This window comes from Triticum aestivum, chromosome 2D (genome assembly GCF_018294505.1).
Source record: "Triticum aestivum cultivar Chinese Spring chromosome 2D, IWGSC CS RefSeq v2.1, whole genome shotgun sequence".
Taxonomy (NCBI): Eukaryota; Viridiplantae; Streptophyta; class Magnoliopsida; order Poales; family Poaceae; genus Triticum; species Triticum aestivum.
The window spans coordinates 227,381,649-227,394,019 of record NC_057799.1 but is presented as its reverse complement, the minus strand read 5'-3'; positions in this window follow the sequence as shown (position 1 = coordinate 227,394,019).

The following is a 12,371-nucleotide window of genomic DNA, read 5'->3' as shown; positions in this document are numbered from 1 at the left end:
CTCCTGGGCCACTACCAATGGGGCCCCACGCCCTGTTTATTAAAAAAAGAGGAATTTTTTTTTGAAAAAAGTAATAGTAATTAATTAATTAACTAGTTAACCGCTTAATTAACTTAATTAATTAATCTTAATTAACCTAATGAGCTATATTAGTTATCTAAATCTGTAATTAGTTGGGTGGGTCAATGACAGGAGGGCCCCACCCCCCTGTTGACCACTCAAACGTTGACTGTCAACCGGGCCCTCTGGCCCACTGGTCATCCTCTGTGTATACATCTGTGTACATAGGGCTGGGTACCCATAGCATTTTAACAATTAATTTCGAAACAATATTAATTTTAGAATATTGTTAAAACTTTAGAAATTCATATAAATCAATCCGTAACTCGGATGAAAAAGTTTTATACATGAAAGTTGCTCAGAACGACGAGAGGAATCCGAATACGCTCTCCGTTCATCTGTCACATGCTCCTAGCATAGCGAACATGCAACCTTTCCCCTCTGTTTCATTTGTCCGGAAATACCTAACTTCGGGAAAGCATTCCCGGATGTTCTCCTGTATCGTGTAGCACTGCGTTAGAACACCCCTAGCCCTGCGTGTTATCGCTGCCATGCATCTGTGTTGCATCTGTTTGCATTATATTTACTGTTTCTTCCCCCTCTTCTCTCCGGTAGACCCCGAGACCGCTGTTGATGCCCCTGTGATTGACTACGTCGACGACGACCCTTCTTCCCTTTTAGTGGAGCTTCTAGGCAACCCCCCCCCTTTGATCATCCCGATATCGCCCATTCCATTCTCTCATGCTTGCATTAGATTTTGCTATTGTTATTGATTGCTCCTATTCTGATGCATAGCCGGCTTTTGTAACCTCTGTTGTACCTTACCTGCTTATCCTAAACTGCTTAGTATAGGTTGGATAGTGATCCATCAGTGACCCCCACCTTGTCCTTGTTGCCCCTGCTTCATCATCGATGACTCGATCAACGTGATCGACGACCAGAGTTCGACACCTCACATCACATCACGCCCCTTTTTGTTGCTCGACTCTGCAGAGTCACCATCGAGTGTCGAGGGTGGAACCTCATACATCACTCCTGATGAGATCTCTGTAGTGTAGCTATTCGGACGTGGTCATCGAGGGTGGTTCCCCCTTCACCATTTCCGATACGGCTCTGTCATGCAACACCTCAAGTGTGCACCTCGAGGGTGGTTCCTCTTATGTTCACCTTGATGACTACATCGAGTGGAATCCTCCGAGGGTGATTCCTTGGGTTTTCCCCTTGATATTTGGACACACGGTTACCTTGACTTTACTTGAGATATTGGTGAAAGATGGGCGGGCCCGGAGAGCACCCGTGCGATGAGACAGTGGCGGCTGGTTGTTTAGCGGTATCACCCAGGAGGAGGTGATAGCTCCGGACTTGTCCCGGCAGCCGTCACTTCTTTTAATAATGCACTAACAAGTTTGGGTATTTGTCCTGAGTTGGCCTCTGGCCTTTACGCACTAACCACCACGCGAGAATAGTTATGAGCCTCAACGTCGCAGTATCAGCCGAAGCTTTGTCAGACGTCCAGTTCAGCATTGTGGCACGGGTGGATCGTGCTGGCCATCCGAGGCGGTGCTGGTATTCACCCTGCTCGCAACGACCCGGGGTGCAACGGGCGATGGGCCCAGACCCCGAAGTGCTTAGGATGTAGACCGGCACGGACCTCTCTGCTGAGCCTAGGTAGGGCTGCGACGTGTTGATCTTCTGAGGCCGGGCATGACCTAGGAAAGTGTGTCCGGCCAGAGTAATCAAGCATGTTGGAAAACATGGTACACCCCCGCAGGGAAGATATATATTCGAATACCGTGTCCTTGGTAATGGACGTTCAGACTTGTATCTTGATCTTATACAACTAGAACTGGATACTTGATATGTGATGGATATGTTGGCTCCAGGATTGCTTTCTCGCAGGGAGTCGAGGAAGGATCTCTGGGCATTAATGCTACAACATCCTTGTTAATTATAAACTGCTATTCTTTACTCTTCTACATGCTGCAAGATGCTTGGAGTTGCTTGAAGATGCTAGTCTTCAATAGGCTAGGCCTTCCCCTCTATTCTGGCATTCTGCAGTTCAGTCCACAGATATAGCCCTTCCATTTGATACCAATGCATACGTAGTATAGGTCTGATGCTTGCGAGTACTTTGGATGAGTACTCACGGTTGCTTTGCTACCCCCCTTTTCCCCTTCCTTATTCTTTCCGGTTGATGCAACCAGATGGTGGATCCCAGGAGTCAGATGCCACCGCCAACGGATGCTACTACATGGAGACCGCCGACGACCAGGAGTAGTTAGGAGGTCCCAGGCAGGAGGCCTTACCTCTTCGATCGTTGATGTTTGTGCTAGCCTTCTTAAGGCATCCTTGTTTAACTTCCGCTGACGCTTGTGTATCGAGCTATATATTAGAGCCCTCGAGGCCCTTGGCTTGTAATATAAAGCTTGTATTATTTCTATTTGTGTCTAGAGTTGTGTTGTGATATCTTCCCGTGAGTCCCTGATCTTGATCGTACACATTTGCGTGTATGATTAGTGTACGGTCGAATCGGGGGCGTCACAAGTACACGTATAAGAGATGTTCCTATTGGCGGAGTGCCCTGGCAAGGAGAAACCATCGCTCTTACAAGATAAAGAGAGAGAATCGAGGAGGCAGCCAACCGGCCAAGAAACCACAAAGAAGGTGGGTAACAACTTCGAGGTGACGCATGCCAATGTCGGGGAGCCCGACGCGTGGGCATCCAAATGGCATTGGCCTTGTCCGTCGCACACCACCCAGACCGCCTCACGCGTTCTGGCTTGCCTGCCTGACATGCAAAATTCATGCCCAGAAGCAAAACATTGGTACTAAAATGTGAACACAACCATTATCATCACAAGAAACCATGAAGAAGGCAGGTAACAACTGCGAGGTGATGCACGCCGATGCCGAGGAGGCTCGGTGCGTGGGCGTCCAATGGCACTAGCCTTGCTCGTTGGTCACCTCCCAGACCACCTCACATGTTGTGGGTTGCCTGCCCGGTGTCGTGGGAAACCACGGCTACCTATGGGGCCATGAGCCCCTTTTGGTTCGGTGGCGGGATAGGCACGTTGCACAAAGAGTGGAGAAGCATAACACAGCATGACAGAGATCACACGGGCAGTTTGACCCAGGTTCGGGCCGCCACGAGGTGTAAAACCCTACTCTTGCTTTGGTGGATTGATGGTGGGAAATGGGGGAAAAATGCAGCGCTCTTGCCCGGCAAGGTTGCCTTGGAGCGAGAGTGGCTACGCGCGTATGAATGTGCATGGGTCCGAATCCTTTCTACGGTTGCCATGGGCCTCCTTTTATAGATCAAGGGGTCACCACAGTGGCAAATCAATCTTTACATACTGATTAGATAGCAAACAGTGCTATCATACCTAACTCTGCAGGCTGGCAGAGCGCATTAGATGCGCCGCTCAATGTCACATCACAGCTTGCCCGGCAGGCCCTGCCGGGCTGTTTTGCCGGCTTCGCGCCTTGTTGCTTGACCCGTCTCAGGACAGGTGTCGCTTGGAGGTATTTTCTGTAGGAAGTGGCTGCCATGTGGCAGGGAGCATCCACTTAGTCACTTAGGAGCTTCACATCGCACTAATCGATCACCTGCATCGCTGTGAGGTGGTGTGGTGGGGTGGTTTGCCTCCGTGAGCCCCGGCAGGCCTGCCGGGGCGATCTTGGAGGCTCGCTTCCGGGGTAACCCCAACCTCGCCAGGCTCGCCTGCCCAGCAGTGGAGGTTCCTCTCGTAGTGGTATCTTGTCTCTCTGGCTAGTCTTGGTCTTCTTGATCTCCACGTTTTTATCATTTACCTACTCGAGGACGAGCAGGAATTAAGCTTGGGGATGCTTGATACGTCTCGAACGTATCTATAATTTTTTATTGTTCCATGCTATTATATTATTTGTTTTGGATGTTTAATGGGCTTTATTATGCACTTTTATATTATTTTTCGGACTAACCTATTAACCGGAGGCCCAGTGCAAATTGCTGTTTTTTTGCCTATTTCAGTGTTTCGTAGAAAAGGAATATCAAACGGAATCCAAACGGAATGAAACCTTTGGGAGAGTTATTTTTGGAACAAACACAATCCAAGAGACTTGGAGTGGATTTCAAGGAAGCAATGAGGCAGGGAGGCGCGCCCAGGGGGGTAGGTGCGCCCCCACCCTTGTGGGCCCCTCGTGGCTCCACCGACCTACTTCTTTTGCCTATATATACTCATATACCCTGAAAACATCCGAGAGCACCACGAAATTATAGAACTTGGCTTGTATATTCCGATGATGGGCTTCCTCAAGCGCCCGAGGTCTTCATGAGCAAGCAAGTTGGATGCACACCCACTTAGTTTCAGTTTGAGCTTTCATATACTTATAGATCTTAGTGCATCTGTTGCATGGCAATCCCTACTCCTCACATTGACATCAATTGATGGGCATCTCCATAGCCCGTTGATTAGCCGCGTCGATGTGAGACTTTCGCCTTTTTGTCTTCTCCACATAACCCCCATCATATTCTATTCCACCTATAGTGCTATGTCCATGGCTCACGCTCATGTATTGCGTGAAAGTTGAAAAGGTTTGAGAACATCAAAAGTATGAAACAATTGCTTGGCTTGTCATCGGGGTTGTGCATGCTGTGAATATTTTGTGTGGTGAAGATGGAGCATAGCCAGACTATATGATTTTGTAGGGATAACTTTCTTTGGCCATGTTATTTTGAAAAGACATGATTGCTTTATTAGTAGGCTTGAAGTATTATTGTTTTTATGTCAAATGATAGACTATTGCTTTGAATCACTCGTGTCTTAATATTCATGCCATGATTAGACATATGATCAAGATTATGCTAGGTAGCATTCCACATCAAAAAAAATTATCATTTACCTACTCGAGGACGAGCAGGAATTAAGCTTGGGAATGCTGATATGTCTCCGTCATCTCTATAATTTTTTATTGTTCCATGCCAATATTCTACAACTTTCATATACTTTTGGCAACTTTTTATACTATTTTTGGTACTAACATATTGATCCAGTGCCCAATGCCAGTTCTTGTTTGTTGCATGTTTTATGTTTCGCAGAAACCCCATATCAAACGGAATCCAAACGGGATAAAAACGGACAGAGAATCTTTTTGGAATATTTGGAGAATTCCGGAAGAAAAATCAACGCGAGACGGTGCCCGAGGTGGCCACGAGGCAGGGGGCGCGCCTGCCCTCCCTGGGAGCGCCCCTGACCCTCGTGGGCCACCCGTAAGGAGGTTGATGCCCTCCTTCGGCCGCAAGAAAGATAATTTTTGGTAAAAAAAATCACGGCGAAGGTTTCAGCCCAATCGGAGTTACGGATCTGCATATATATACGAAACGGTGAAAGGACAGCAGCAGGGGAGCGCAGAAACAGAGAGAGACAGAGAGACAGATCCAATCTCGGAGGGGCTCTTGCCCCTCCCATGCCACCCCATCTAGGGAGGAGGTCAAGGAAGAAGAAGACGAAGGGCCCCCTCTCCCCTTCTCTTCCGGTGGCGCCGGAACGCTGCCGTGGCCATCATCATCACCGTAATCTTCACCGCCATCATCACCAACTCTTCCCCCCTCTATGCAGTGGTGTAACCTCTCTCTTACCCGCTGTAATCTCTACTTAAACATGGTGCTCAACGCTATATATTATTTCCCAATGATGTATTGCTATCCTATGATGTTTGAGTAGATCCATTTTGTCCTATGGGTTATTTGATGATCAAGATTGGTTTGAGTTGCATGTTTTATTATTGGTGCTGTCCTATGGTGCTCTCTGTGTCGCGCAAGCATGAGGGATTCCCGCTGTAGGGTGTTGCAATACGTTCATGATTCGCTTATAATGGGTTGCGTGAGTGACTGAAACACAAACCCGAGTAAGGGGGTTGTTGCGTATGGGATAAAGAGGACTTGATACTTTAATGCTATGGTTGGGTTTTACCTTAATGATCTTTAGTAGTTGCGGATGCTTGCTAGAGTTCCAATCATAAGTGCATATGATCCAAGTAGAGAAAGTATGTTAGCTTATGCCTCTCCCTCAAATAAAATTGCAATAATGATTACTGGTCTAGTTATCGATTGCCTAGGGACAAATAACTTTCTCGTAACAAAACACTCTTTACTAAAACTAATTTAGTTGTGTCTTCATCTAAATAGCCCCTAGCTTTTATTTACGTGCTCTTTATTTTCTTGCAAACCTATCCAAAAACACCTACAAAGTACTTCTAGTTTCATACTTGTTTCCGGTAAAGCGGACGTCAAGTGTGCGTAGAGTTGTATCGGTGGTCGATAGAACTTGAGGGAATATTTGTTCTACCTTTAGCTCCTCGTTGGGTTCGACACTCTTACTTATAGAAAGAGGCTACAATTGATCCCCTACACTTGTGGGTTATCAGTGATCCATATCAACTAAACCATGTCTGATTATCACGTGAGATGGAGTAGTTTTCAATGGTGAACATCACTATGTTGATCATATCTACTATATGATTCACGCTCGACCTTTCGGTCTCAGTGTTCCGAGGCCATATCTGCATATGCTAGGCTCATCAAGTTTAACCCGAGTATTCTGCGTGTGCAAAACTGGCTTGCACCCGTCGTATGTGAATGTAGAGCTTATCACACCCGATCATCACGTGGTGTCTCGGCACGACGAACTTTCGCAACGGTGCATACTCAGGGAGAACACTTATACCTTGAAATTTAGTGAGAGATCATCTTATAATGCTACCGTTGATCTAAGCAAAATAAGATGCATAAAAGATAAACATCACATGCAATCAATATAAGTGATATGATATGTCCATCATCATCTTGTGCCTTTGATCTCCATCTCCAAAGCACCGTCATGATCACCATCGTCACCGGCGCAACACCTTGATCTCCATCGTAGCATCGTTGTCGTCTCGCCAACTATTGCTTCTACGACTATCGCTACCGTTTAGTGATAAAGTAAAGCAATTACATGGCGATTGCATTTCATACAATAAAGCGACAACCATATGGCTCCTGCCAGTTGCCGATAACTTCGTTACAAAACATGATCATCTCATAAAATAAAATTTAGCATCATGTCTTGACCATATCACATCACAGCATGCCCTGCAAAAACAAGTTAGACGTCCTCTACTTTGTTGTTGCAAGTTTTACATGGCTGCTACGGGCTGAGCAAGAACCGTTCTTACCTACACATCAAAACCACAACGATATTTCGTCAAGTATGTGATGTTTTAACCTTCACAAGGATCGGGCGTAGCCACACTCAATTCAACTAAAGTTGGAGAAACTGACACCCGCCAGCCACCTGCGTGCGAAGCACGTCGGTAGAAGTAGTCTCGCGTAAGCGTACGCGTAATGTCGGTCCGGGCCGCTTCATCCAACAATACCGCCGAATCAAAGTATGGCATGCTGGTAAGCAGTATGACTAGTATCGCTCACAACTCACTTGTGTTCTACTCGTGCATATAACATCTACGCATAAACCTGGCTCGGATGCCACTGTTGGGGAACGTAGTAATTTCAAAAAAATTCCTACGCACGCGCAAGATCATGGTGATGCATAGCAACGAGAGGGGAGAGTGTCGTCCACGTACCCTCGTAGACCATAAGCGGAAGCATTATGACAACGCGGTTGATGTAGTCGTACGTCTTCATGATCGGCTGATCCTAGTACCGAACGGACGGCACCTCCGCGATCTGCACACGTTCAGCTCAGTGAAGTCCCACGAACTCATGATCTAGTAGAGCTTCAAGGGAGAGTTTCGTCAGCACGACGGCGTGATGACGGTGATGATGAAGCTACCGACGCAGGGCTTCGCCTAAGCACTGCAACGATATGACCGAGGTGGAATATGGTGGAGGTGGCACCGCACACGGCTTGGAACAATCAACTTGTGTGTCCTAGGGTGCTCCCCTGCCCCCGTATATAAAGGAGCAAGGGGGGAGGCCGGCCGGCCCTTGTGGCGCGCCAGGAGAGGAGGAGTCCTCCTCCTAGTAGGAGTAGGACTCCCCTTTCCTACTCCTACTAGGAGGGGGAAAGGAAGGAGGAGAGGGAGAAGGAAAGGGGGCGCCGCCCCCCTTCCCTAGTCCAATTCGGACCAGAGGGGGAGGGGGCGCGCGGCCTGCCCTGGCCGGCCCTCTCTCTCCACTAAGGCCCATGTGGCCCATTAGTTCTCCCAGGGTTTTCCGGTAACCCTATGGCACTCTGATTTTCTCCGAAATCACCCGGAACACTTCCGGTGTCCGAATATAGCCATCCAATATATCAATCTTTATGTCTCGACCATTTCGAGACTTCTCGTCGTGTCCGTGATCACATCCGGGACTCCAAACTATCTTCGGTACATCAAAACACATAAACTCATAATACCGAACGTTAAGCGTGCGGACCCTACGGGTTCGAGAACTATATAGACATGACCGAGACTCATCTCCGGTCAATAACCAACAGCGGAACCTGGATGCTCATATTGCCTCCTACATATTCTACGAAGATCTTTATCGGTCAAACCGCATAACAACATACATTGTTCCCTTTGTCAACGGTATGTTACTTGCCTGAGATTCGATCGTCGGTATCTCAATACCTAGTTCAATCTCGTTACCAGCAAGTCTCTTTACTCGTTCCGTAATGCATCATCCCGCAACTAACTCATTAGTCACATTGTTTGCAAGGCTTATATTGTTGTGCATTACCGAGAGGGCCCAGAGATACCTCTCCGACAATCGGAGTGACAAATCCTAATCTTGATCTATGCCAACTCAACAAGTACCATCGGAGACACCTGTAGAGCACCTTTATAGTCACCCAGTTACGTTGTGACGTTTGGTAGCACACAAAGTGTTCCTCCGGTATTCGGGAGTTGCATAATCTCATAGTCATAGGAACATGTATAAGTCATGAAGAAAGCAATAGCAATATACTAAACGATCAAGTGCTAAGCTAACGGAATGGGTCAAGTCAATCACATTATTCTCTAATGATGTGATCCCGTTCATCAAATGACAACTCATGTCTATGGTTAGGAAACTTAACCGTCTTTGATTCAACGAGCTAGTCAAGTAGAGGCATACTAGTGACACTCTGTTTGTCTATGTATTCACACATGTACTAAGTTTCGGATTAATACAATTCTAGCATGAATAATAAACATTTATCATGATATAAGGAAATATAAATAACAACTTTATTATTGCCTCTAGGGCATATTTCCTTCAAGAGATGCACCTTCTTCAATGAACAGGGCATCAGTGGCCTTCTGGAATTCCTGCTCGCTGGTTTCCTCTTCATCCCCTCCATCACTTTCATCATTGCAATCTTCCTTCTCTCGGCACCTGGCAGGTTTTCCTTGGTTCCGAAGATCCTTGCCAAGGCGATTTGCTTCACCGCCTCGGCCCTTCTCGCCAACGCCATTCTGACCTTTTTCCTTATCACGCTTCTCATATTCAGCCGTCTGCTTCTTGACGAGCTGCTCAACCTGATGACATTCCTAGAGATCGTGGCCCTTGGTCCGATGAATCTTGCAATACGGCCCATCACCTTTTCTAGCCTTCTCGGCAGTCGCAGCCTCCCGGCGGTCAGTGCACGCGGCAACTTCCTTGCCGGGGGCTTCGGCCTTAGCCTTCTTGCCGGTACTAGGCGGGCCCAATCCCTCAACGGTCAGTACTGCTTTATCCTTGCGCTTCTTGTTCTTCTTCTGACTAGTGGCCTCGTCGCCATCTTCTGAGTCGACGTCGATGCCATCCTCTTCTCTAGAGAGTTTCCTCCCCTCCTCCACCGGAGCACACTTGTACACCAAGGTGTAAAGTTCCTTCATAGTCTTGGGCAATCGAACGTTCATCTTGGAACGTATCCGACGGTTGCGCACGTTGGACTGGAACACAGCTATCACAGCTGCCGGGTGGATATCTGGAATATTCCTGTGTACTCGGCTGAACCTCTGCATGTATTTTCGCAGAGTCTCTCCTTCCTTCTGCGGAGAAGCTGCAAATCGCTGGGTCGTCCTGGTGCTTGGTGGCTGCCCGTGAAGGCGCCAACGAACTCATGGCACAGGTCAGCCCAGGTCAAGATGGAGTTCTACGGCAGATGCATCAGCCAAGACCTCACGCTTGGCTTGAGAGCCAAAGGGAAGTAGTTGGCAAAAACCTTCTCGTCTCTTCCCCCGGCAGCTTGAACAGCGATGGTGTAGATGCTCAAGAACTCTGACGGGTTCAGTCTCGCATCGTACTTCTCTAGAATCTCTGGCTTGAACGTGCAAGCGGACGGCCAACGGACTTGTCGCGGCTCACGGGTGAAGGTAGGGCACCCAGCCTCGAAAGGCGGGTACCTGCCTCTGCCGAGCACAGGCTCACCACGTTGGGGCCATCACGCCCATTGGACTGGTGGTGGTCGTCGCGGCGTCGCTTGATGGTGACGTGCGCGGCCTCCATCTGCCTGTCCTCTAGGGCTGGCCATCAGCCTTGACGTGCTCGAGGATCGGACGAAGTCATCGAGACGTCATCAAGCTCTTGGTCTCGTGGCCCTCGCGCTGGTTGCCGCGAAGGGGACTGCACCGTGGGGGTGGCCCCTTCCGCACGGCCAGTGGCGTGGGCCGCCGTCGTCGTCTGGGGAGGCTGTGGCGGGCCAGCTCGCTATGAGCCTCCAGCCTCGGCAAAGCCAATCAGACTCTGAATGGTGGCTCTCCACTCATCCATCTGATCAGCTGCCGGCGGAAACCTCAGCAGCAGCTGGGCCCATGCCATGGCCTCTAAAGCGGTGCTTGGCATTGGCGATGATGATGTAGACTGCAGCGTCACCCGGCTCCTGGCGGTGCCGGCGGTGGCTGCGTCGGACTCCTGTCGTCGGGAGCCAGTCACTGGGATGGCGTGGTGACGAGGTGATGGCGCGCGCGGGCCAATGACTCCGTTCGGAGCATTGGCTGGGCTAGTTTTCTCCGGGGGTGGTGCATGTCTCGCAACCGCGCCCATGGCGGGGGCAACCGTAGGATTGCGATTCGCCTCGGGACGAACATCACCGCCGTGGCTATGCCCCTCGGCCAGGCCGGGAGGGACAGAACGAATAATCTCTCTACGCGTACCTCGCGGAGCATGGTCGACGGGATGTTGTTGGTGTTGTCCTTCTCCAGTGCCTCCCGCTCCTGCTTCGGCCGCGGGGGAGGTGGTGACAACGCCGCCTGCACCGACCATGTCTCTCACAGCGCCCACATCCTCATGCGCCTCCGCATTCCCTGCGGCGTCGGCGGTCGCGGGCGGCGGGGCCTTCGAGGTGGAAGGGTGAGCTGCGGCACCAGACTTCTTCTTGGGCGCCATAGTCGATGGAGCCGTCGATGATGAAAATGGCGATGAAGATGGCGCGCTGCTTACGCTCTCGGGTTCGCGCAAGTGATCCCCCTACCTGGCGTGCCAAAGATGTCATGGGAAACCACGGCCACATATGGGGCCATGAGCCCCTTTTGGTTCGGCGGGGGGATGGGCACGTTGCACAAAGAGCGGAGAAGCGTAACACAGCACGACAGAGATCACACGAGCAATTTTACCCAGGTTCGGCCCACCGCGAGGCGTAAAACCCTGCTCCTGCTTTGGTGGATTGATGGTGGGAAATGGTGGAAAAACGCAGCGCTCTTGCCCGACAAGGTTGCCTCGGGGCGAGAGTGGCTACGCGCGTATGAATGTGCGAGGGCCCGAATCCTTTCTACGGTTGCCATGGGCCTCCTTTTATAGATCAAGGGGTCACCACCGTGGTAAATTAGTCTTTACTTACTAACTAAATAGCAAACAGTGCTATCATACCTAACTCTGCAGGCTAGCAGAGCGCATTAAATGCGCCGCTCAGTGTCACATCACAGCTTGCCCGGCAGGCCCTGCCAGGCTGTTTTGCCAGCTTCGCGCCTGCTTGCTTGACACATCTCAGGAAGAGTGTCGCTTGGAGGCATTTTCTGTAGGAAGTGGCTGTCATGTGGCAGGGAGCAGCCACTTAGTCACTTAGGAGCTTGACACCGCATTGATCGACGACGTGCGTCGCTGGGAGGTGGTGTGGTGGAGTGGTTTGCCTCCGTGATCCCCGGCAGGCCTGCCGGGGCAATCTTGGCGGCTCGCTTCCGGGGTAACCCCAACCTCGCCAGGCTCGCCTGCCCGATAGGGAGGTTCCTCTCGTAGTGGTATCTTGTCTCTCTAGCTAGTCTTGGTCTTCTTGATCTGCACGTTGGTCCTTTGAAGAACTGATCCCTCATGCTTTGATCTGATCTTGGTGCTGTAACCTTGTTCTTGGGCCTGTGCACAGTCTGGGCAACAGACCCAAGGTTTG